This window comes from Notamacropus eugenii, chromosome 6 (genome assembly GCF_028372415.1).
Source record: "Notamacropus eugenii isolate mMacEug1 chromosome 6, mMacEug1.pri_v2, whole genome shotgun sequence".
Lineage (NCBI taxonomy): Eukaryota > Metazoa > Chordata > Mammalia > Diprotodontia > Macropodidae > Notamacropus > Notamacropus eugenii.
In genome coordinates, this window is record NC_092877.1 from 212,910,168 (window position 1) to 212,933,384 (window position 23,217).

Sequence of the window (23,217 nt, forward strand, 5' to 3'; positions counted from 1 at the left end):
ATATACTTCATATATACATACACATATGGACATATGTGTATGTATATACATACATAAATAAACACACATACATATATAACACATATAAAATTTCTCACTGTCTTAGGACGAGGAGACAGAAGGGAGGGGGGAGAAAATTTGGAACTCAAAAGTTTATTAAAAATAAGTTTAGTACTATCTTTACACGTAATTGGAAAAAATAAAATACTATTTAAAAATTTAAAAAAAAGAGAAAAAATAAAAAATAAAGTGATGTACTAAAGGAATTGATCTTCAAAAATATATCAGAAGACTGGGACAATGGATCCAATGTCATAAAATGAAATTGAACAATTTAACAATTTAAAATTTCATTCCCTGGGATTAAAATTTTTTTTGCTGTCTTTTGTTTGTGTTACTTAGATCACTACCTGGTTCCCTTATATATACCCTCCCCTCAAAAACCTCTTTGTCTCTCTCTCTTTCTCTGCCTCTATCCCTCTCAAAGAAAGCTATGCAAAATCAACCATATCTGACAGCACAGCATATGCAACTTTCCTCACCCTTCCGACTTAAAAAAATGCACAAATATGGCATGAGAAATTAGTGGAAAGGTATCAGTTTGTTTTAAAACAAAAAGACCAGCATTTGGTGAATGACTGAAAAAATTATGACATATGAATGGGATAGAATACTAGTATGCTGTCAGCAATGATAAAGGCAGTAGTTTCGGAGAAACCTGGGAAGGCTTGTATGAAATAAAGTGAGCAACATCAGCACAACAATTTATATAATAATAACATAGTGAATACATACAACTTAGAAAGACTTAAGAACTCTCATCAATGAATTGACCAACTGCAATTTCTTAGGACCAACATGGAGTGTGCTGCAACCTGTTAAGCAGAGAAGTGGTGGATTCAGGTGTATATTAAAATATACATTATTTTTCACATGATCAATGAGGGAACTTGGTTTGCTTGACTATGCATATTATTTAGTAATGGGGTTTTTTCTTTCTCTTTCATAAGGTAGGGAGAAGAAAGGAGTTAGGGAGAAAAGGAATCTTTTTTTTCACTTAAAAATTAGCTTTTAAAAAGGAGGAAAAGATCTGAGTATTTTTAAAAGACTGAAAGCTTCCTATGAATTGACAATGTTACCTGGCAGCAAAATAACTAATTGAAGTATAATGTTGAAATTATGCATTTGGATAGAAAACCTACAGTGCTGATGTATCAGTATATACAACTTGCACTGACACCTCAAATGCACAGTGAGTTATGGAGGGGAAACTGTACCATTACTTGAATGAAGAGGGAAGAATGAACAAGTGTGAATGTTTTATGATCTAACTCATTGGAGGGAGTACCCATAATGACGAAATGATCAATCCAAACAAGGGAGATAATTTTCCAATTATATTTTGTCCTGGTCAACCTCCTCCCCGCCTCAAAATGGTTTTCCATCCTGGCTGACATGTTAAGAAAGACATTGGCAAGCTGAGGCACATAAGAGGAGTTCACCAGTTAGGGTGCTAAGAGTCCATGTCATAGCAGGGCTTTTTAAGGGAACAAGAATTATTTTGACCAGAGAAGTAAAAGCTCAGTAGAGGCATGAATGCTATGTAGTTTGTCACATGAAGAAATCATTATATTTATTTTGCTTGGCCCCAAAGAAGACAGTTAAGACAAGTGAATGAAATCACATATTATATCAAAATATATTTGTGCTAAGTTAGAACTTACTCATAATTAGAACTATCTAGTGTTGGTCCTGGGTTCCTTATCAGTGAATGTATTCAAAGTATGATCAATTTCTGATGATGCTGAAAGCATCATGACTTCTCATGTCTTTTCCAGCTCAGATGTGATAATATGATAATTTACTGGTTCTGTGTATCAAAGTATTATCATATACTTGGCGTTACTTTTTTTCCAGGCTGTTTCATAGAAATGTCATTCTCTGTTGGTCATGAGAAAACAAAATTTGGTCACAGCACCTCATATATTTTGGAACCACTTTGAATCAATTAGGGAGTCAATCAACAAGCATTTATTATAGCAAGGCAAAAATGAAAGTCTCTACTTTTGTTTCCTTTAAAGAGTTTACCATGTATTATTGGAAATACCATGTGCACTTGTAATTATGTAAAAAGGTGTAAAAAATAAATAATAAATAATTTAAGGGGGAACCCCAGGAGGGGGTGGAATACAGTAATCTTGAGAAGAAAAAAAAAGCACGGAATATTTGTGAACCACTCTGCCAGAGCAGAAAATATAACAACTCTACAAAAAGAGCTCTTAAAAAAACACTTGAAAAGTAACTACATATTAGGAGAAAATTAAATACTTCATCTGCAGCCCTGAATATGAGTTGCTAATCATACCACTTATAAGTCCTATACAGAGTCTTATTTTTTGTAGTATAAATTGGACATAGGTAGTACAAATTTAAATGAACACACGATAATCTGCTCTGAGTTTTTCCATATGTGATGTCTTTTACTTATTGGATACACTTGATATTTATTCAGAGCTCTACATTATCTTTACATCATCGCATGGACTAATAACCCATTTCTAGAGTGTCTAGACTTTCCTCCCATTATAATACTACATAATTATCCTGATGTGATAGGAATTTGAAGCTTAGAAAGGCTGACTGGTTTTACTGTGAATATATAACTAGTAACTGTTAGAGTCTGGACTTGAATGCAGGTCTCTTGACTTTAGGTCTATCACACAACCCTTCCCTACCTCAAGTCCTAATTCTAATCACCAAGTGTTGGATGACCTAGAAAGATTTTCATTGTCTTCTAATCTAATGTCTTCGTTTTATAAATAATGAAATAGGCTGAAATTTTTTGAGTTGTTTGAGGTCACTCAACTAGTAAATGGAAGATTAAATACTAGAACCCATGGCTCCTGACTTCTAATTCATTTTTTTAAATCAGTCTCACCTGTCTTAGAAAACAAGTTCCTAGAAGTCCTGGATTATTATTTAATTCACTTTGTCCCCTTGTATTTACACATCTGGAGATTAAAGGTCTATTTCTTTAGTAAGCTGAATGATACTTTGATAAACAGTATTTTAGTGACTATGTTTAAGACCTATGAAGCTAGTCTAGATTTAGTGATTCAACCATTGCGATGCCATAGAATAACCACTTATATTTCAAAACTAGAGCTGCCCAGTAGCTGAAAAGAGGGGCTGATTTTCTTAGATATCTACAAAATAAGTTTCCCATATCTCAGTTCTCTATGAGAAAGATTATTACTCAAGCTGAATGAATCATGGCTTTGTTTGTATTGGTTCTCTTTATTTATGGCTCCAGTGGACAATGTAAAAGAAGATAATGACGAAATTTGAACAACGCAAAATATATATCCTGTGATAAGTGGAGTATGTGACTGACTGGTAGAGCCTTCCTTTCATTGTCACTACTTAGGCGTTAGAGACGTCGTGATCTAGCACTGGGACAAACCTCCGAGGCCATCTAGTCTAACTACCTCATTTTATGGATAAAGAAACTGAGACCCAGAGAAACTAAGTTTTAAGTGTTTTGCCTAAAACAAATAGTTTGTTAATGTGAGGCAGAGGATTTGAACCTGGGAGCTCTGACTCTAGAGACATGTCTTTTTCTGTTGTGTCACAGTACCAAGGTCCCTCTTCTGAGGAAAAGAATATATTCCTTTCTTCTTGCTTCTTTACTTCAAGTCCTATCTTTTACACATAACTGACCATATAACCCTGGGCAAGGCACTTACCCTGTCAGTATCTACCTAACTCTAAAACTGGAAGTGTCAGGGAAGGTACTAGGCTGTACTGAGAGAGAGAATATCCTCTCCTGAGAATTACCTATACCACTGACATCATAGGTCTAGTCCCTCTCCTTATTCCACAGTCTGAGGCTCCAGAACAGTAATCTGATATTAGGCTAGACAACAGCAACAACTAACTCAAAGTAGCAGATAACCATGGATAACAAAGCTTGTAAAAGTAAGGTTAACATGAGTACATAGGACAAATAGACATGATTTTGAAACAGTTACTGACAATCTTTCTCTAAGTGCACACACACACACACACACACACACACACACACACACACACACAACCTGACACTGCTTCCATTTCTTTTCCCTCTATTTGCCAGGAAGTGATGAGAGTTACCATGATCTTAATTTTTTTTTTTTAAATTTTAAGCTTCAAGCCAGCTTTTATACTATCCTCTTCCATCCTTATGAAGAGGCATCTTAATTCTTCATTTTCTGTCAGAGTGATATTGTCTGTATATCTGATTATTAATTAGTATTAATTATTAAATTATAATAAATAATAAATTATTAATATTCTTCCTGGGAACCTTACCTCCAGCTTTGATTCGTTCAGCCTGGCATTTCTCATGAAGTATTCTACATATAAGTTAAACAAATGACAAGATATAGACTCGTCTTACTCTCTTCCCAATCTTAAATCAATCAGCACTTCCATATTTGGTTCCAAATGTTCCTTCTTGACTTGACTACAGATTCCTCAGGAGACAAGTAAGATGATCTAGTACTCCCATATCTTTGAGGACTTGCCACATATGTTATGATTCACACAATCAAAGGATTTAGTGCAGTCAATGAAGCAGAATTAGATGCTTTTCTGGAATTCTCTTGCTTTCTCCATAATCCAGAGAATATTGGCAATTTGGTCTCCAATTCCTCTGCCTCTGAAAACCCTTTTACTCGTTTCGTAAATCTCAGTTTCACATATTGCCGAAGTCTCGCTTGCAGAATTTTAAGCATAATCTTGTTAGCATGTGAAATGAGCAAAATTATTTGGTAATTTGAATATTTGGCATTGCCTTTCTTTAGAACTGGACATAAATGATCTTTTTTCAATCCAGTGGCCACTTGTACCTAAAAACAAATGCATACAAAGAAACTAAGGAACAGATGGTTGGTAGCAGCTAGGGATGTCAGGCAAAGTTTCATATGGAAGTTGGCATTTGAGCTGAAATTTGATGGAACCTAGGGATTCTAAGAGATAGGGTAAGGTGAGAGAGTATTGCAAGTACAATTTAGACTAGAAGATTGTTCAAATCTTCTTCAACTTTCAAAATCTTTGATTTTTTTTGAACATTCTGTAAAAAGCATGGAGGTATGAGATAAGAGTATCATGTATAAATACCAACAAGTAGGTCAACTTGGAAAGAATACAGAGTGCATGAAGGTGAGTAATATGTAATCAGCCTGGAAAAGTAGATTGGAGTCAGATTGTGAAGGGCATTAAATGCTAAATAAAAAATTTGTATCATATCCTAGAGGCCACAGAGAGTCACTTGAAACATATGGATCAGGGTAGTGACATGGTCATGCTTTTACTTTAGGAATATCACTTTGGCAGTTGCAAGGATAGATAAGTTTTATGTGTATAAGGAGGAGGATCCAGCAGCTGACAGTACACCCTCCCACCTCCCCTGCCCAGAACCACCTTGACAAAGAAAGGGAGAACAACTAGGAGGGTATTGCAGGAATTCAATAAAGAGGTAATAAAGGCTTTAACTAAGTCAGGGACCATGAGAGGGGAGAAAAGGGAATGGATACAAGAGATATTATTGAAGTAAAATAAGATTTGATAATTGATTGGAAAAAGACATTTGAGGGAGATTGGAGAGTCAAGGATGCCTAAAGTTACAAATCTGGGTATCTGGAAGGATGGTGGTACACTCAACAGAAATAAGCAAGTTAGGAAGAGAGTTTGGTTTTGGGGGGGAAAGCTAATGAGTACTTCTCTAGACATGTTGAGTTTGAAATATCAATGAGGTTACAGTTGGAAATGTCTAGATGTCAGTAACTCAGGAGATAGCTTAAGCCTGAATACACAGATCTAAGACTCATCTTAGATAGTAATGCATGGTGATAATCATTGGGCTCATGAGGGTTGATGATGTTACTGAGAAAGAAGGTATGTAGTGAGACTCAGGATAGAGCCTAAATAGGTTTGGGAGTGGGATAGGAAGACTGATCTAGAAAAAATAACCAAGAAAGTATACTGATAGATTAGAGGAAAACCAAAGGGGAACATCATAGGCTTTATAGAGACACATGAACAAGAAGCCCGAAGAAACCAAAAAATTGGGATAGATTTCTACTTGTATTGATGGACCAAGTGCACACAGTGGTAGGATATTCAACATATTAAAGTAATTCAGCAAAATCATCTTTCTTCTTACATACTAGGTTAAAAACAATGGCTTCATCATTTTACTTTTTTTGCTCCATTTAGAAGATCCAGTATTTCAAGAAGTCTACGATTTCTTTGAAATGTCTCTCAGATTCTCCTTTTTCCCTTACCCTACTGTCACAGTTTCCCCCCAGTATCCCCCTACCTTGTGTCTGCATTTACTACAGAGTCTTAGTTGACATTCCTGCCTTCAGAATTGTGCATCTCCAACCAGTCTTGCATATGGAAGAAGATATCTTTCTCAAACAATGCTTCAATTACCTCATTTTTCCACCCTATTACCTATTTTGTAAAGTTGAAAATTCTTAGCCAATTTTCAATATATTTAATGTTGTTATTGTTTGGTTATTTTCAATGCTGTCTGACTCTTTGTGACCTCATTCAGAGTTTTCTTAGCAAAGATAATGGAGTGGCTTGCCATTTCCTTCTCCAGCTCATTTTACTGAGGCAAACAGGGTGAAGTGACTTTTCCAGGGTCACACAGCTAGTAACTGTTCAAAGCTGGATTTGAACTCACAAAGATGAGTCTCCCTGACTTTTAAGCCCAACATTCTATGTACTGAGCCACCTTGCTGAACTATGTTCAAAGTATTTATCAAAATTTATTTCTCAAGACAAGAGGAAGAGACCTTCTCCTGGACCAGTCCTTCTGCCCTTTCTCCCTGTGGGGACTTCTGGCTCTCGACCACCTCTTATCTGCTTGTATTTCCTTCTTCATTCAGCCTCCACATCCTCTATCCAGTTACGGGCACTGTCTGTCTGCCTGTGGTACTCTGTCTATCTCACTCCATCGATTTCTGTATCTGCATTTCTGAGTAGAATTGTTTCTGTTAGCCAATTTTTTTTTCTTATCTACTTGTCCTCGGACCTTCCCAACCCCAATTCGACAACTTTTAAGAAATGTTCTTTTTCTTCTTAACACTGCCTCTTCTGTGGGTCACTGCCACAGCCAATGCAGAGAGGAATGAAGAAAAGATCATTGGTGGTCATACGTGTATTCCCAACTCCCAGCCCTGGCAGGCGGCACTCTTAGCCAATCGGCAATTCCGCTGCGGGGGTGTCCTGCTGTCCAATCGTTGGGTCCTCACCGCAGCTCACTGGAACCACTGAAACCTTCGAGTGGTCTTGGGAAAGCACAATATTAGACGCCTGGAGCCCTCTCAGCAGTCAGTTGGGGTGGAGCGTCGAGTTCCCCACCCCTCCTATAGCCCCAGAACCAGCAACAATGACCTCATGCTCCTCTATCTGGAGAAGCCAGTGAAGTTGACCAACCAAGTTCAACCCATTCAGCTGGCAAAAAATTGTGCACAGACTGCCTGGTATCCAGCTGGGGTACTGTGTCCAGTCCTTTCGCCAAATATCCCAGCACCCTCCAGTGTCTAAAGATCAGTATCTTTTCTGAGGAAAGCTGCAAAAATGCTTACTACGGAAAAGCCATCACTCCTGGTATGGTGTGTGCTGGGGACAAGAAAGGTGGCAAGGATTCCTGCCAGGGTGACTCTGGAGGCCCCTTGGTGTGCAATGGGGTCCTGCAGGGTCTGGCATTTTGGGGCATGGAACACTGCGCCCTGCCTGGGTATCCTGGTGTTTATACCAACCTGTGCCGTTACCGGACCTGGATCTTAAATGAAATGCAGAATTGACGAGCTGCCTCAGCCCCACACCCCTACAAAGTAACCTCTCCCTCCCCCAAGGACAGGACTTAGCCCTCCTGATTTCCCTACCATGGGCCTCTAGAAGACCCAGATTTCCTAGACCCATTTCTAGTCTAGATTTGGATGGATGGGAAGAGAATCAAAAGGATTTAGAGATGTAAAGGACTTTAAACCTTGAAATAGCAGGTCTGAAAAGGACCTTGTAGAAAAACCATATACTTGAATTTTTACAAATGGGGAAACTGAGGGTAAGAGTGACTTCCTAATGTCATATAGCTGGGGTGTAACCATTCAAGACTAGTGTTCTCTGCCTGATCCTGGGGTCTGAAGGCAGATCTATCCTCAACTTCCCAGGTATCCTGGCTCCTTTCATGAATCCACTGCCTTGCTCGGGTATCGAGAGTGATAGGTAACTTAGCAGGTCCCTCTTGGTCACTCCTCCCCCAACAATTTTAGATTAATAAAACCTATGAGACTTTCGTGAAAAAAAAATTATTTCTCACTCACTACTCACAACCCTGTTAGATAAATTGTGAGCACAAACACTGCAGTGCCCATTTTACAGATGAGGAAACTGAGTCCCAGTGAGGCTAAGTGACATACTAAAGTCACACTGGCAAAATTAAGACTAAAACCCAGGTTGTCTAGCCCCCAAACTAGCACCATACAGTTTAATACTTAATTGTCCTCTAATTGCTTAGCATGTACAAACATTTTCTCCCCAACTAGAATGGAGGTTATTTAAGGTTAATCAAAAAATAGCAGTTGATAGATTGGGAAGCCATTTTAAATTTCATAATAAAAATGAGTGAGATTATGACATCAGTTATTACCTTTCTCCAAGGTATTTCCCTACCCCATAGTCCAACAAAGATAAATTGGCCACCCAATACAAATTTCCGTTTAGCAATTTGGGGTACATGTGAATTGTCATGTGCGTATCTTTCTCCCTAATCAACTAGAGCAAGAACAAGTAAAATGTCATGTTTTATCTAAACTAGGAGGGGTGTTATATTAGTAAGTGTTCTTTGACAATATCTCTAAAAAGATCAAAGAGAAAATGAATAACAACATTGCCTATAAGCAGTTATGCTATTTAGGAAATACAAAGGCAGTTACATGCGAGTAATTGTATTTGACTGTTTATTACTTGGGCCTCTAATATTTTATCTATCCATTATTTAGTTGATAATGGTAAAAATCACATACCAAGAAATATGATTCATTCACATATATATTTAGTTTCATAATTTTTATGATCTGTGACTTTTGTAGGAAATTTTATGAGCCTTTTTGATTTGGCTGAAAATCAAATGTGATTGGTTAATGATCCAACTCAAAGCTGAAAATGTCTTTCTTAATTTGCCCATCATTTCTCTATATCATAGTTAGTTTTACTTCACTTCAAATTTTCATATTAGGCAAGGAGCCTGGTCTGTGTTATTCATCCAATTATAAGAAAAGATCTATCAGCCTTTGCTATTTACCAAACTAGTAAAAATGGTCTTTGGAAAACATTAAAAGGGATTGAACTTGGTGGTGTCAATGATCTAATGTACCTTCCTGTGAAGAACAATAGCCTCCTACCTTCGTGTTTGTTGTGAGGCAAAATTCAATCATCTGTTGGGGGAAAAATACCCAAACATTCGATGAGTTCCTGGGAGACAAGTTCTCTCCTATGTTAATATCGAAATGCAGTGTTTATTTTCAATGACTTGTTTATTATTTGAGTGTGTGTTTTCTTCTGCTACTTAAGTTACAGAACTGAAGGTAGTGATATTGGTGGGAATTTTTTAATCAGAAGTTACTGAGTGAAAATTAAAACAGCAGACCTCACATTTCTAAATTTTCATTTGTCTGCCTTGATGATGGCACCTCAATTTTTTTTTTCTAGGATCACGGATTTTGAGCTGAAAGAGACCTTGGAGGTCATCTAATCCAGTCTTCTTTCCACTTTAAAGATGAGGAAACTGAGTCCTAAGGAGGTAAAGTAAATTGTTCGAAGTCATACGGCAAGGATCATAGCTAGACTTTTAACCCAATTACTCTAACTCCAAATCCAGTTTTTATTCCACTGTTTCATTCTGCTCCCTGACTATACAATGGAGCCAATTCTATTTGAAAGAACATTCTGCTCTTTAGCAAAGACAGCTTTTCTTGCAATATCCATAATGGATTTCATTTTCTTTCCAATTCAGCATATAAGATGAAAGTAAAAGTAGGAAGTCCAGTAAAATATGATCTTTCAGGAATTAATACATGCCAAGTGATGCATTAACTTAATTGGCCTATATTAATAGAATGAGATAGAGTACTATGATGGGACCTTGTTATGTACCTCAAGGCAGATTTGTTGTCTAGATTTAGGAGAAAATGATCCTGTGGCATATTCCACTCCTAATGTTTAAAAATGGAATAGGGTTCTGTTCATTAAAGCCTCTTTGTCTGTGCACCTTGTCTTTTGTTTAATCTCAAAGCAGAATAGAATTGCACATCTACAGATTGATTGATACCAACTGGTATGCTAAAATTAGGCTCATGTCATGATTAAACAATCACTTCAGCTTATGGAATGTCCCAAAAGTCTTAGAGCAGTTTAAGCTTCTATATCTATGAAGACGTTTAAGACTGTTCTAAGACTTTTGGGATAGTGGAATTGATGGTGATGATGATGACGACGACGACGATGATGATGACAACAACGATGATGGTGATGATGATATAGTGCTTGCTATGTGCTAGGTTCTGTGCTAAGTGCTTTCCAATTATTATCTCATTAGATCCTCACAACAACCCTGGGAGGTAAGTGTTAATATTGTTTTCACTTTATTGATGAAGAAATTGAGATAGAGTGATTTACCTAGGGTCATACAGCCTGCAAGTGTCAGAGGCTAGATTTGAACCAGGTCTTCCTAACTCCATGTTCAGTGCTTTATCCAATGTGCCATCTACCTGCCCCCATTTTCAAAATGATGTTTTGAAGACCAGAGGAGGCATTTCCAAAGAGAGTACCTAGCCCATAGTTTTTTAGTGCACTGAAATTTTCAACAAAATTCAACTGTTTGCAATAAATTTTATATGTACACTTATGACAGAAAACTATAAAATAGATGAATAATTTACAGTATTTATGTATTTATGACTTACTAATTTTTGAAAGTTTTCTTTGCATATGTGTGTCTCCAAAAATTCCCATTCAATTATTGATGATCAACCGACAAATAACCAAAACCACAAATGCAAGACCAGCAAATGTCAAGGGATGACTGTATTTTCTAGTCAATAATACTTTTAAGTCAAAGATATCACAAAAGTAGTTTAAACATTAGTGTTTTAAGTTTTCTATTCTGTGTTAGAGATTTCTTTGAGTCAACTTGTATTGGAAATTAGAAAGATTGGATAGTTAAATAAATAAAATGAAACAGAAACATTATGTGCAGATAAATTCAGTTAGCTGCTGAATTAAAACATGGAGTAGTCATTTCATTCCTCTCCTCAAACAGGTACTATAGAAAGGCATTTTCTGCTGATTGAAGTGGATCTAACTGTGAGGAGTTTTACACTTTTCAGTATAGAAATGCCTTACATTGTGGACTTTTCATGGCCCAGTAGAAAAACTGGAGCTCTAAGAGAAGGAAATCTCTGGATAATGACTTCAGCAGCCAACTTTGAAAAAGAAATCCCAGGAATGACTTTTAAACTGAAATTCCCAGCTGGCTGCTGAAAGATTAGGAGCTGGTTGTGTTTCAATAGTAAGATATCCTAATGATCAAGAGCAAATCTCCTTCATTAAGGGAAGATTCCAAATCAAAATACATAGAACAAGTTCTAGATTCAGAATCTACCTATAAGGTGAGATTTAGAGTAAATTAATGACAGTTAAGGAATAATAAGAAAGGTGTCAATTGTACCTAGAGTTCATTCACTAAATCATAACATATGCATATGTATGTGTGTATACATATATATGAATATATGTATGTATGTGTCCAGAATCCAGAGACTCTGAGGGTCTTTTCCTCACAGATTGATCCATTTGTGAAGGCAAACTAGGCTATCTTTTGTCTGAATTCTTACCTAGCCTTTAATTAGTGAATGGGTGTTGCCTCAGACAAACTGAGACTTGGAAACGACTTTAGTTTAAAAGGCCAAGTACCCCATTGCACGTGGGACCATTACCAGTCATCTTAACCTATGTCTTGCCACTGGATTCTGATGACTGTGGAGGAGAGAGTGAGGCTGATGACTTTGCACCACCCAACTTCACTTAAATCCAGTTCATTTGCAAGACAAGACATCCTCCTCCTAATGACATTTGTCCTCTATGAGAACAAAGGATGAATATATCTTAAAATATGAAGTTAGTTTACTACTATTTTATCCTATTTATGTTAATGAATTATTATAGAATTTTTTTCATAACAAAAAAAGGAAAAAAATACTTACATCCATCTTAGGAGAAGAAAAGGTATCTGTGGCATAACCTTCAGTATTTTATATCGAATGACCAGAAGGAAGTTAGCACAACCACCTATTAAGAATTTACCTAAATTAAGTGATCAGTTGTTTTCGGGGAGATGATGGTGATAAATAGTGGCTGAATTTACAAATCTAAAATTATTCATTGGCAGCAAACCTCACATATTCATTTATCACAGACCATAGAATTGTAGAGCTGGAAGGAAGTTTGGAGAATTCAGCCCTCTCATTTTACAGATGAAGAGAATGGGATGAAAAAAGGGTTAAATGATTTGTCTAAGGTCCAAAATCACAGTTAATTACGGTTCAAGTCAGAATCAGAATCCAAGTCCCAGACCTCTTCATCTTATATCATGTGTGTGCACGCGTGGACACTTGTTTTAATCAGATGAAGTGATCCTCCTGTGGATACTACTTTCGTAGGATTTTCTGCTTAAAATGAAATCACTTGGAAAGAATTCAAAGTAATTTGTTACAGCAGCCTATCTTTTTTACTTAGGCTTCCTGATACCAATGGGACCCTTTCAACTGATATAATTAGCAGACTCATTACACAGGTGGTCATTAGATTAAAACAATATGTTAACCATATATTAATAAATAATCACCATAACCATAGTTCACATCACAACTGTGCTTTACAGTTTACACATGGATTTGTATAAATTATCTCATTTGATCTTCCTTCCAACCCTAGGAGATAGTTATTTAAAATAGTTACAAAATGATTTATAAAAAATTGTAAAATATTTTTTTAAGCAACAGAGGCTAAATGACTTGTATAAAGTTACATGGTTGGTACAGTTGATTCTAAACCATATTATAGGCTGACACATTTATGCTCATTTGTTCTAAACATATTTCCAATATATCCTTGGCTTAGTATGTAATCTGTAGAACTTCAACCCTTCCCCCCAACCCCCACTTACCCTAGGTTTACTGTTGCCTGTAAAGTCTAAACTGCTCATCCTGAACATGTAAGTCACTTCTCTTCTAGGTCCTTGCTTGGATATTTCTTGCAGCTATGCTCCTGTAATTAGATTAGCCATGTGGTTTGTTTGTTTATTTATTTTTTGCTTGTGTAAATTCTGTCTTCAATAAAGGTCTCTTGATTGTGGCTCAGAATAGAGTACTTGATCTCTCAATTCCTTTCATAGTCAGGAAGCTGTTGGCTCCCAATACATATTTTGCTACCTGTGCTTTTTCCCCATGAAAATTTCACTAAGTATATCCTGTCCCCAGGGGAAAGTTATCTTTCCCTTTTCACAATTTTCACTGCACTTTGCATTCATTCGTTTGTTTATTCATGTATCTATCATTTATTTAACCATTCCTTTGCATTTATCTCACCCTCTCTTTGATCTGAATTATATGTATAGCTGCCCTTTGTTCCAATTAAAGGTACTCAACTAGCTAGATAACACAGTGGATAGAGCACCAGTGCAGGAGTCAGGAGGACCTGAGTTCAAATCTCATCTCAGTCACTTGACACTCACTAGCTGTGTGACCTTGGGCAAGTCACTTAACCCCAAATGCCTCATCCTGGGTCATCTCCAATCATCCTGATGAATATCTGGTCACTGGATTCAGATGGCTCTGGAGGAGAAGTGAGGCTGGTGACCTACACAGCCCTCCCTCACTCAAAATAAAGTCAAGTGCAAGTCATATCATTATTTCTCTGATGGCATGGCCTTCTTCGGCAATGAAGGACGAACACACACTCAACTAGTAATATACTATGCTACAATGTACTAGCAATATACTCAACCACGTACCTTATACATAGATTATAAGCTCTGGCTCAGGATTGAGAGAACCTAGGTTCAAATCCCACCTCTAACACCATCTATATAACTTTGAGTGTATCACTTGGATTCAATTCCTTTTTTTGAAGAGTAGGGGGCTGGAATGAAATTACCTTTGAGGTTCCCTTCTGACATGAAATTTATTTTCCTATGGATTGATTTCCAGAACACAAACAAGAGACCCTAAGGACATGATAGTGCATTCATTTTTCTTTCTGTCTAGGTTCCTCTCTGACTATGGTTAGCATAACTGATCTTAATGAGAAACTGGGAGCTAGTTTCTGAGACCAACTATTAGTGTCCCATTTTTTTCCCTCTTTATCCCCTTTGAAACTAGTTTTGAAGACTTCTGCATCCATGCTAATCACCCCTTTAAAAGTACCCCAATTTAGACCCTAGTGTCCCTAAAATATATTTCTTCCTGCTTTTGTGTTTTTGTTTGTGTTATTGCTCCAATTTAAAATAAACAGACAACAAAATAAATCACTACATAAGCCCCATCCTCCCTTCCCTACCTAAGTAAATCCAACCCCTGCTTCAGGATTCCTAGTGAATTCCAATGCCTCTGGGAAGCCTTTTTTTTTGCAAATTCTAACTCACCCTGACTTCCTCCTTGTTTCAGTAAAATGTAAGCTCCTTGAAGGTAAGAACAGTTCCATTTTTTTCTTTGCATAGAAAATGCGAAGAAGATGCAGAAGATCCTGCTCCTATTTGCCAAAAGTTTGTTAAATGGAATTAACTTGTTTGAATTCCTTCTCATAGATAACATTAGCTGTGTATATAACACACCCATACATGCTAGACGATCGTATTTTTGTACAATGGGTTTGTGTCTCATTTCCTCAATGAGGCTATCAATGATCTCATAATAGAAACTATGTCTTTCTTCTTTTAGGTCCCCCACAGTACTCACCACAATGCCTTATTGATGAAAAGGGTTAGGGACTGAACCTGAGGTTTCATTGGTATGTAAGACTATCATGTGAGAAAACGCCTTCTGCTCAGCAACTTCTCAATAAATTGTCATCTTAGAAAAAAGCCTAGAGCCCTGAGAAGCAAAGTGATTTGCTCAGGGTCCCACACATGTCTAAGGCAGGATTCGAACCTGTATCTGCCTAGTTACCTCTCTAGCCATAGCCTTCTTGACTCTGACATAGCAAGCATTCAACACATATTTGAAGAATTGAAATTCTATTGCAACTGCCCAGTTTTCACATGGTAATTAGAAACGTCTGAGAATCCATCATCCCATCATTAGAGGCAATTCTTCTACTAGCCTGCTCAAACTTTATGATGATTATTCATTTCCTCCATAAGTCCTCACAGGACTCATACCATATTCTAGGTTGGAAGTTCCTTTCACTTTTTATACTGTTTGATGGGAGGTGGAGGAGGGGTACCAACATAGCACGAGGACTGCCATCTTCCACTCTTGTTTTGTGACTGGTCCAGCTGCCTTTTTGATTACACAAGTCCTTGATTACGTATTTTATGGCACTTTTGTCACGTGCAAGTGATAGTATGTAATATACTGTAGACTGCTCATGCCCATCTGCCTCTTCCCATTGCTGTAGCTATCACCTGCAATCTGGACTATTCAGGGAAAGTTGAATTGAATACATCTTATACATAACTGAGAAATACTGTTGCTAAAAAATAAGGCTTTTTCATAATCCTCTCTGTTAACAAATAGTTAACCACAAAATACAAGAGTAGTATGCACTCTCGGTTGCACTCTATTAGGTATTTTGGCTTATCTGTTTCTTAGGAAAGCTCTTTGGGTGTTTGTTGGGGGAAACCTGCTATATCCACACAAAAGGTATCATGTTTTTAAAATATGTGCTTTTGCATCAGTGGACAGCTGGGGATCGTTGAAAGCAGTGCAAAATTTCCTACATACAATCTAGTAGGAAGAATCTATTTCCCCAATCCAATTCTGTATGGACTTGTGAAAATATGTGATCAATTGCTAGCAATAATTTTTAAAGTACCTTCTATGTCTCAGGTACTATGCTTACTATTGGAGTACAAAGAAAAAATGAAACAGTCCCTTCCCTCAGGGAGATTACATTCTATCAGAGAAGATAGTGTATGTCTGTGTCATATATGTAATTATATATAAAATACATTCCAAATAAATAAAAGGTAATTTGGTAGGTGAAGAGTCATAGCAGCTTGAAGCATCATACACAATTAAGTGACTTTGACTTTTCTATTGACTGACCCTAGTCAGTAGCTTCATGAGAGACAAAAAACCAGGTTGCCAGCTGAAGATAGAGACTGTTTGTTAAGTAGTACATGCTACCAACATAATTTATATGACTTTTTCTTTACACTTTTGTAAAACAAAATGTCAATGTTAATGAGTCAATTCTAAAAGTGAAGTCAAATATAGACCTCTAAATTTTTTTGCAAAAGTTACAGCAAGTAGATGTGTATGTATGTATGTGTGTATGTGTGTGGATGAGACCTCCAAAGGTCACAGCCTTGCTGAAAGAGAACAATTTTAAAGAAAATTCCTCGGTTTAAAACAGACCTTTTGAAGGAGTATGAAAGGTTATGGCTAGACTCTCCATTTCTTCCCCGTCAGGAGTCGGTTAGTTGTGTTTAGGACTTAAATAAATTTGAAGCCTGGGAATCTTGCCTTTAATTTGAAACATGGGCTCCCATATGGTTTCTGCTATTTATTTATTTGGGAAAACACACTCTACTTTATTAATGAGCTTACACAGGCCAAAATGAATCACTACAATGCCTACAGAGTGCCCACTTAGCACATTCTCAGTTCAAAAACATTATCCAAAGAAGCATCAGGTGAAGAAACAGATGAGTACAATAAAATGAGTCGTCCCCCACAGTAGCAGACTAAAATACTCTGAGGGTGACCCTGGCTAAGTGGTTAGGCAATTTTTCTCTTAATTAAAAGAAAACAATCTTATGTGGTATAAACTGTTCCTGTTTGTGAATGACATACAGTTGAGAGAATGAATTGTTTGGTCTTGTGAATTACCTCTTTTCCATTAGGTTTGGGCTCTAAAGAACTCACTGTTGGTTATAGCACCTTTGGGATTATTTCCAACATACACACTAGTGACAATCAATTTCCAAGGGTTCTTTTAACTTCTTTGCCTCTCTATTTAACCTGGTTTTGTTTGGGAAACGAATCTCATGCTTATTAATCATTTTCCTGATGGTGCATATGAGACTATTCAATCTCATTGATTTTAAAGAAAACAATAATAAGAATTTAAAAGAATCACATAAGGAACCTTAGCAATCATGTAATCCAATTTGACAGTTTTACAGATGAAGAAATAGAGGGTCAAGAAGATAAATGACTTGTCCAAGGTGTCTTGGCAACTAGGTATCAGAGCATGGATTTGTGTAATATTACTATTTAAGAATGCGTTTGCATCTGCTATATAGTTTTTTCTTCTAATGTGAAGGAAGTATGACAGATATTAGCTCCATTTTAAAAAGTAGAATTTGATGTCCAGAAAAGTTAAGTGACTTGTCTTGGGACGTTAAACTGAAACTAGAATACAAGTCTGCTCTTTTAATGGAAACATAGATTCCATACGAGGCTGTTATAATGTGTAAATAGTTAACTGAATCAACTCATTCCTTCTTTCCTTCCTTTCTTCTTTCTTTCTTTCTTTCTTTTGGTCTTTCCTCTCTTTTTCCCTTCCCTCCATAAAAATTAGAAAATTTTAGTCACTAATGTAGTTACGTAAATCAATCATAAGATTGGGCTTCAAGAGACCTTAGACTGAGGAAAGAGTGACAAACATGGAGTTAAAAAATCTTTCAAATCTTACCTTTGGAATTTGCTATCTGTGAAACCATTGGCAAGTCTATGAGCCATAGTCTTCTTTTTTATTTTTTTTAAATTATTTATTTTTAGTTTACTACATTTAGTTCCACAAGCTTTTGAGTTTCAAATTTTCTCCTCCTCCCCAAGACAGCATGCAATCTGATATAGGCTCTACATATACATTCACATTAAACATATTTTCACATTAGTCATTTTGCAAAGAAGAATTATAACCATTGGAATGAACCACAGGAAAGAAGAAACAAAACAAAAGAGAGAAAATAGTGTGCTTCAATCTGCATTCACAGTCCATAATTCTTCCTCTGGATGTGGATAGCATTTTCCATTATGAGCCTTTTGGAGTTGTTTTAAACCTTTCGTTGCTGAAAAGAGCCAAGTCTATCAAAGTTAGTCATCACACTGTGTCTGTAATGGTGTTCTCCTGGTTCTGCTCCCCTCACTCAGCATCAGTTTGTATAAATTTTGCAGGTTTTTCTGAAGTCCTCCTGCTCATCATTTCTTATAGTATAGACCATTACATTTTATATATCAACTTGTTCAGCCATTCCTCAATTGATGGGCATCCCCTCAATTTCCAATTCCTGGCCACCAAAAAAGAATTGCTATAAATATTTTTGTACATGTGGGTTCTTTTCCCATTTGCACGATTTCTTTGGGATACAGCTCTAGAAGTCATATTGCAGGGTCCAAGGGTATGTACATTTTTATAACCCTTTGGGCAAAATTCCAAATTGATCTCCAAAAATGGTTGTACTAGTTCACAACTATACCAACAATGTATTAGTGTTCAGATTTTCCTACATCTTCTTCAGCATTTTTAATTTTCTTGTTTTGTCATGTTAGCCAATCTGACAGGTGTGATGTGGTACCTCAGAGTTGCTTTGATTTGCAGCTTTCTAATCAAGAGTAATTTGGAGCATATTTTTCATATGACTATAGATAGCTTTAATTTCTTCCACTGAAAACTGCCTGTTCATATCCTTTAGCCCTTTATAAATTGGGGAATGACTTGTATTCTTTTAAATTTGGCTCTGTTCTCTATATATTTTAGAAATGAGGCCTTTATCAGAGACACCATAAAAATACTTTCCCAGTTTTCTGCTTTCCTTCTAATCTTCTTTGCAATGGCTTTGTTTGTACAAAAACTTTTCAATTTAATGTAATTAAAATTATTCATTTTGCATTTCATAATGTTCTCTATGTCTTGTTTGACCATAAATTCTTTCATTCTCCATAAATCTGACAGGTAAAGTATTCCTTGCTTTCCCAGTTTGCTTATTGTGTTAGCCTTTATATCTAATTGGTTTACCCATTTGGAATTTATTTTGGTATATGGTGCAAGATATTGACCTATGCCCAGTTTCTGCCATACTATTTTCCAGTTTTCTCAGCAGTTTTTGTTAAATAGTGATCTCTTATCCCAGAAGCTGGAGTCTTTGGGTTTATCAAATAGGAGATTACTGTAGTTATTGACCACTGTGTTTTGCGTACCTAATCTATTCCATTGATCCACCACTCTATTTCTTAGCCAATACCAAGTGGTTTTGATGATTTCTGCTTTATAATACAATTTAAGATCTGGAATGGCAAGGTCACCTTACCTAGCATTTCTTTTCATTAATTCCCTGGAGCTTCTGGGCTTTTTGTTCTTTCAGATGAGTTTTGTTTTTTTTTTTCTAGCTCTATCAAATAATTTTTTGGTAGTTTGATTTGTGTGGCACTGAATAAGTAAATTAATTTAGGTAGAATTGTCATTTTTATTATATTAGTTCCATCTACACACAAGCAACTAATGTTTTTCCAGTTATTTAGACCTCACTTTATTTGTGTGAAAAGTGTTTTGTAATTATGTTCATATAGTTCCTGGGTTTGTTTTGGCAGGTAGATTCCAAAATATTTTATAATTAGTCTTATTTTTTGTGGGACATAGATATCAATATCTGAAATATCTGCTTCACACAGGATTACTGTAAGGCTCAAACAACATAGCATAGAAAGAGCTTTGAAAGTCTACAAGTACCACATTGCTCCTGCTGCTACTACTACTACCACTACTACTTCTACTACTACTACTACTACTACTACTACTACTACTACTACTACTACTACTACTACTACTACTACTACTACTACTATTACAACTGATGATGATGATGATGATGATGATGATGATGATGACCTAGCCCAAATCCCTCATTTTGCAGTTAAGAGATCTGAGGAACAGAGGGGCTATGTGACTTATAGTTGCATGACTTACATAGTTCTACAGGTTGTATGTAGCAATGTAGAAGATAAAGCCCAGGTTTTCTGACTCCAAATCTAGTATTCTTTCTAATAAACCATGTTAACATTCCTGTTGTGGAATCAAGTCACTGCAGGAATCAGTTTTGAATAAACTGCCTCGTCAACCTCAGCTACATTCATACTATGAACCTGTTCTCACTTTGAACTCATAATTCCTTAACTTCAGTTCCTAAGAATATGGACCCCCACTTTAGTCACACATAGATATATTCATACCTTGGAACCTCCAGGCATTTTGCAGTCTTGCCAAATTGATTGAATTTCTGTCTCTTGAACACACCCTCTCCCCTCCATGCCTTTGCATTTGCTGTTCCCTGTGCTTTGAAGGTTTTTCTTCCCCTCTTTTTTTAACCTGTTGAATTCTCATTCATCATTAAAACCCACATCAAATGTCACCTTTTCCAGGAAGACTTCTTTTATGCCCCCAAACATTTACCTTCAAACTTCAGATAGGATTTTCTTTCATATCTGTCTAATCACCATCATCCTCATCCTCATCATTATCATTGCTTTTATTAACAATAATAGAGGAGACAGAGCCAAGACGGCAGATAGAAAAGAAACACTACAGTGAAATCATCGGTACAAACTCCTTTTAACATATCTAGAAAATATATCAGACCAAATCCCTATGGAAAATTCAGAAAAAACACACACTGGTTCCAATGTCCAGCCCAGCATGTTACAGAGAGACAGAGACAGTGTTTGAAGACACTGGAGAAGGAGTTAGGCCAGGAGGATACTCCACAGGGAGCATTCTCCATGGGGAGCATTCTGGTACCTAGTGAAAGCCTGTGCATTAGGGTAAGAGGAGGACTCAGACAAATACTGGGCCACCCCCAAATCCATACCAGAGTATTGTGATGGAGACAGGTGCTAACTGGAGGTTTTGCTGCCCAGTATTTAATTTTAGGTCTCAAATCCAGGATGAATTGAGGAGACCTACTCATAGTAGTGGTGTCCCAGGGGAGAGAGGTCCTCAGAGGTGTACAGAAAAAAGAGGAGGAAGTTCAGAAGCCAGTAGAAACAATAATAGTGATATAGTTCAGACTTCTGGCTCAAAATAGATTCTCACTCCCAGTGTTTAGCCCAGTCTGCAGAGGAATAAACAAGGTGGGAAACAAAGACCAAAAGGGAGTCTGCAATTCTACCACTCTGAGCCAATAGAAGTTTCCAGTTGGCTGGATCCAGTTGCTCAGACTCAAGTCCCAGGTTAGGAACTTGCAGAACTCAGAGAAGGGGAAAACAATCAGACTTTGTCTTGGATGAGACCACTTTGGGTGAGACCACTAAAAGCTTGCAGGTCCCTAGCCTATCTCTGAAATATTAGAAAAACGCAACCCTCAATGTTCCAAGAAAGCCACAAGAGGACCAGGTCATGCCTTTACTCCAGAAGTGCTACAGAACTCAACCCTAACATTAAATCCAAAGTGAAGAAGTAGTCTGGAAAAATGGGCAAACCAATAAAAAAATCATATCATGATGAGCATGATGTTGTCAGGGATGCTCAAGACAGAAAGGCAAAAGAGATTGATTCCAAACATCTACCAATAATACCTCAGAGGATACCACAGCTTGAGCACAGACTACAATTCCGAGAAAAGATGAAGCAAGAGTTAAATTAAAAAATTAAATGTTTTTATGATTAAAAGCATAAATGGGAGATATGGCAGAAATAACTGGAAAAGGAACTAACAGTTTGGCACTAGAGGTACAAAAGCTTTCCCAAGCAACAAACTCCCTGAAAATTCAAATGGTCTAAATAGAAGTTAATGACTTCGTGAAGCAATAAGAAATATTAAAATAAATGGCTAACAATTTTGAAAGAAATGTAAGGCATCTCATACAAAAACAAATGACATGGAAAAGAGGTCAAGGAGAAAAAATAATAAGTATTATGGGAGTATTTGAACACCATGACCAAAAAAGAAGTGCAGATATCATATTTCAAGAAATCTTAAAAGAAAAGTGCTCAGAACTCTTAGAACCAGCAAGTAAAGTAAAGTAGGAATAGAAAGAATACACTGGTTACTTCCTAAAAGAAACCTCAGAAGTGAACTCTCAGAAACACTATAACCAAAATCTAGAGCTTTCAGTTCAAAGAAAAAATGTTGTCATCAGCCAGAAAGAAAGAATCCAAGTATCAAGGACCCACAGTCAAAATCACACATAATTTAGTAGCCACCACTATAAAGGAGTAGAGAATTTGAAATATGATATTACAAAAAGCAAAGGATACAGGCTTTCAGGCAAAAAAAGCTTTCCCAGCAAAATTGAGTATAGTGCTACAGGGGTGGGGGTAGGGGAACGGATCTTGAGTGAAGTAGGGGACTTCCTAAATCTCCTGATAAAAAGACCAGAGCAAAAGAAAAACTTCAAAGTGCAAACACAGGAGCAAAGTGAAACATCAAAAAGGTAAACATGAATATGACAAAGGACTAAACAAAAATACAAACTGCAGATTTGGGGAGAGAAAACATTTGTCCCCTTTGATCTCTTTCATCACCGTGGTTCACAGAGGAATTATTGATATTTATTTACTTATATATATGATATATAAAATATGTTAATAAATACTTAATATATATTATATATTTATTTATATATTTACTTATATATTTATATCTACATTTTGTATATTTTATATATGTTTATATGTACATATTTATAAAATATATAAATATATATTTGTATATGCATTTCTATATTTTATATGTATTAATTTATATATTTACACATCCATATGTACCTATAGATTTATATATTTTATATATGCTTATATATAATATATACTAATATATATTTTCTATATATATTTATATATCTATATTTACTTATATATTTATACCTACATATCTCTGTGTTTGTCCTTCATTGCTAAAGAAGACCACGCCATCAGAGACATGATGACATGACTTGCACT

General features: G+C 36.4%; 1 pseudogene; it reads left to right on the plus strand.

Annotated features, from left to right (window-relative positions):
• Positions 1-7,116: 7,116 nt before the first annotated feature.
• LOC140512251 (kallikrein-14 pseudogene) lies at positions 7,117-7,859 on the plus strand (annotated as a pseudogene).
• The last annotated feature ends 15,358 nt before the right edge of the window (positions 7,860-23,217 follow it).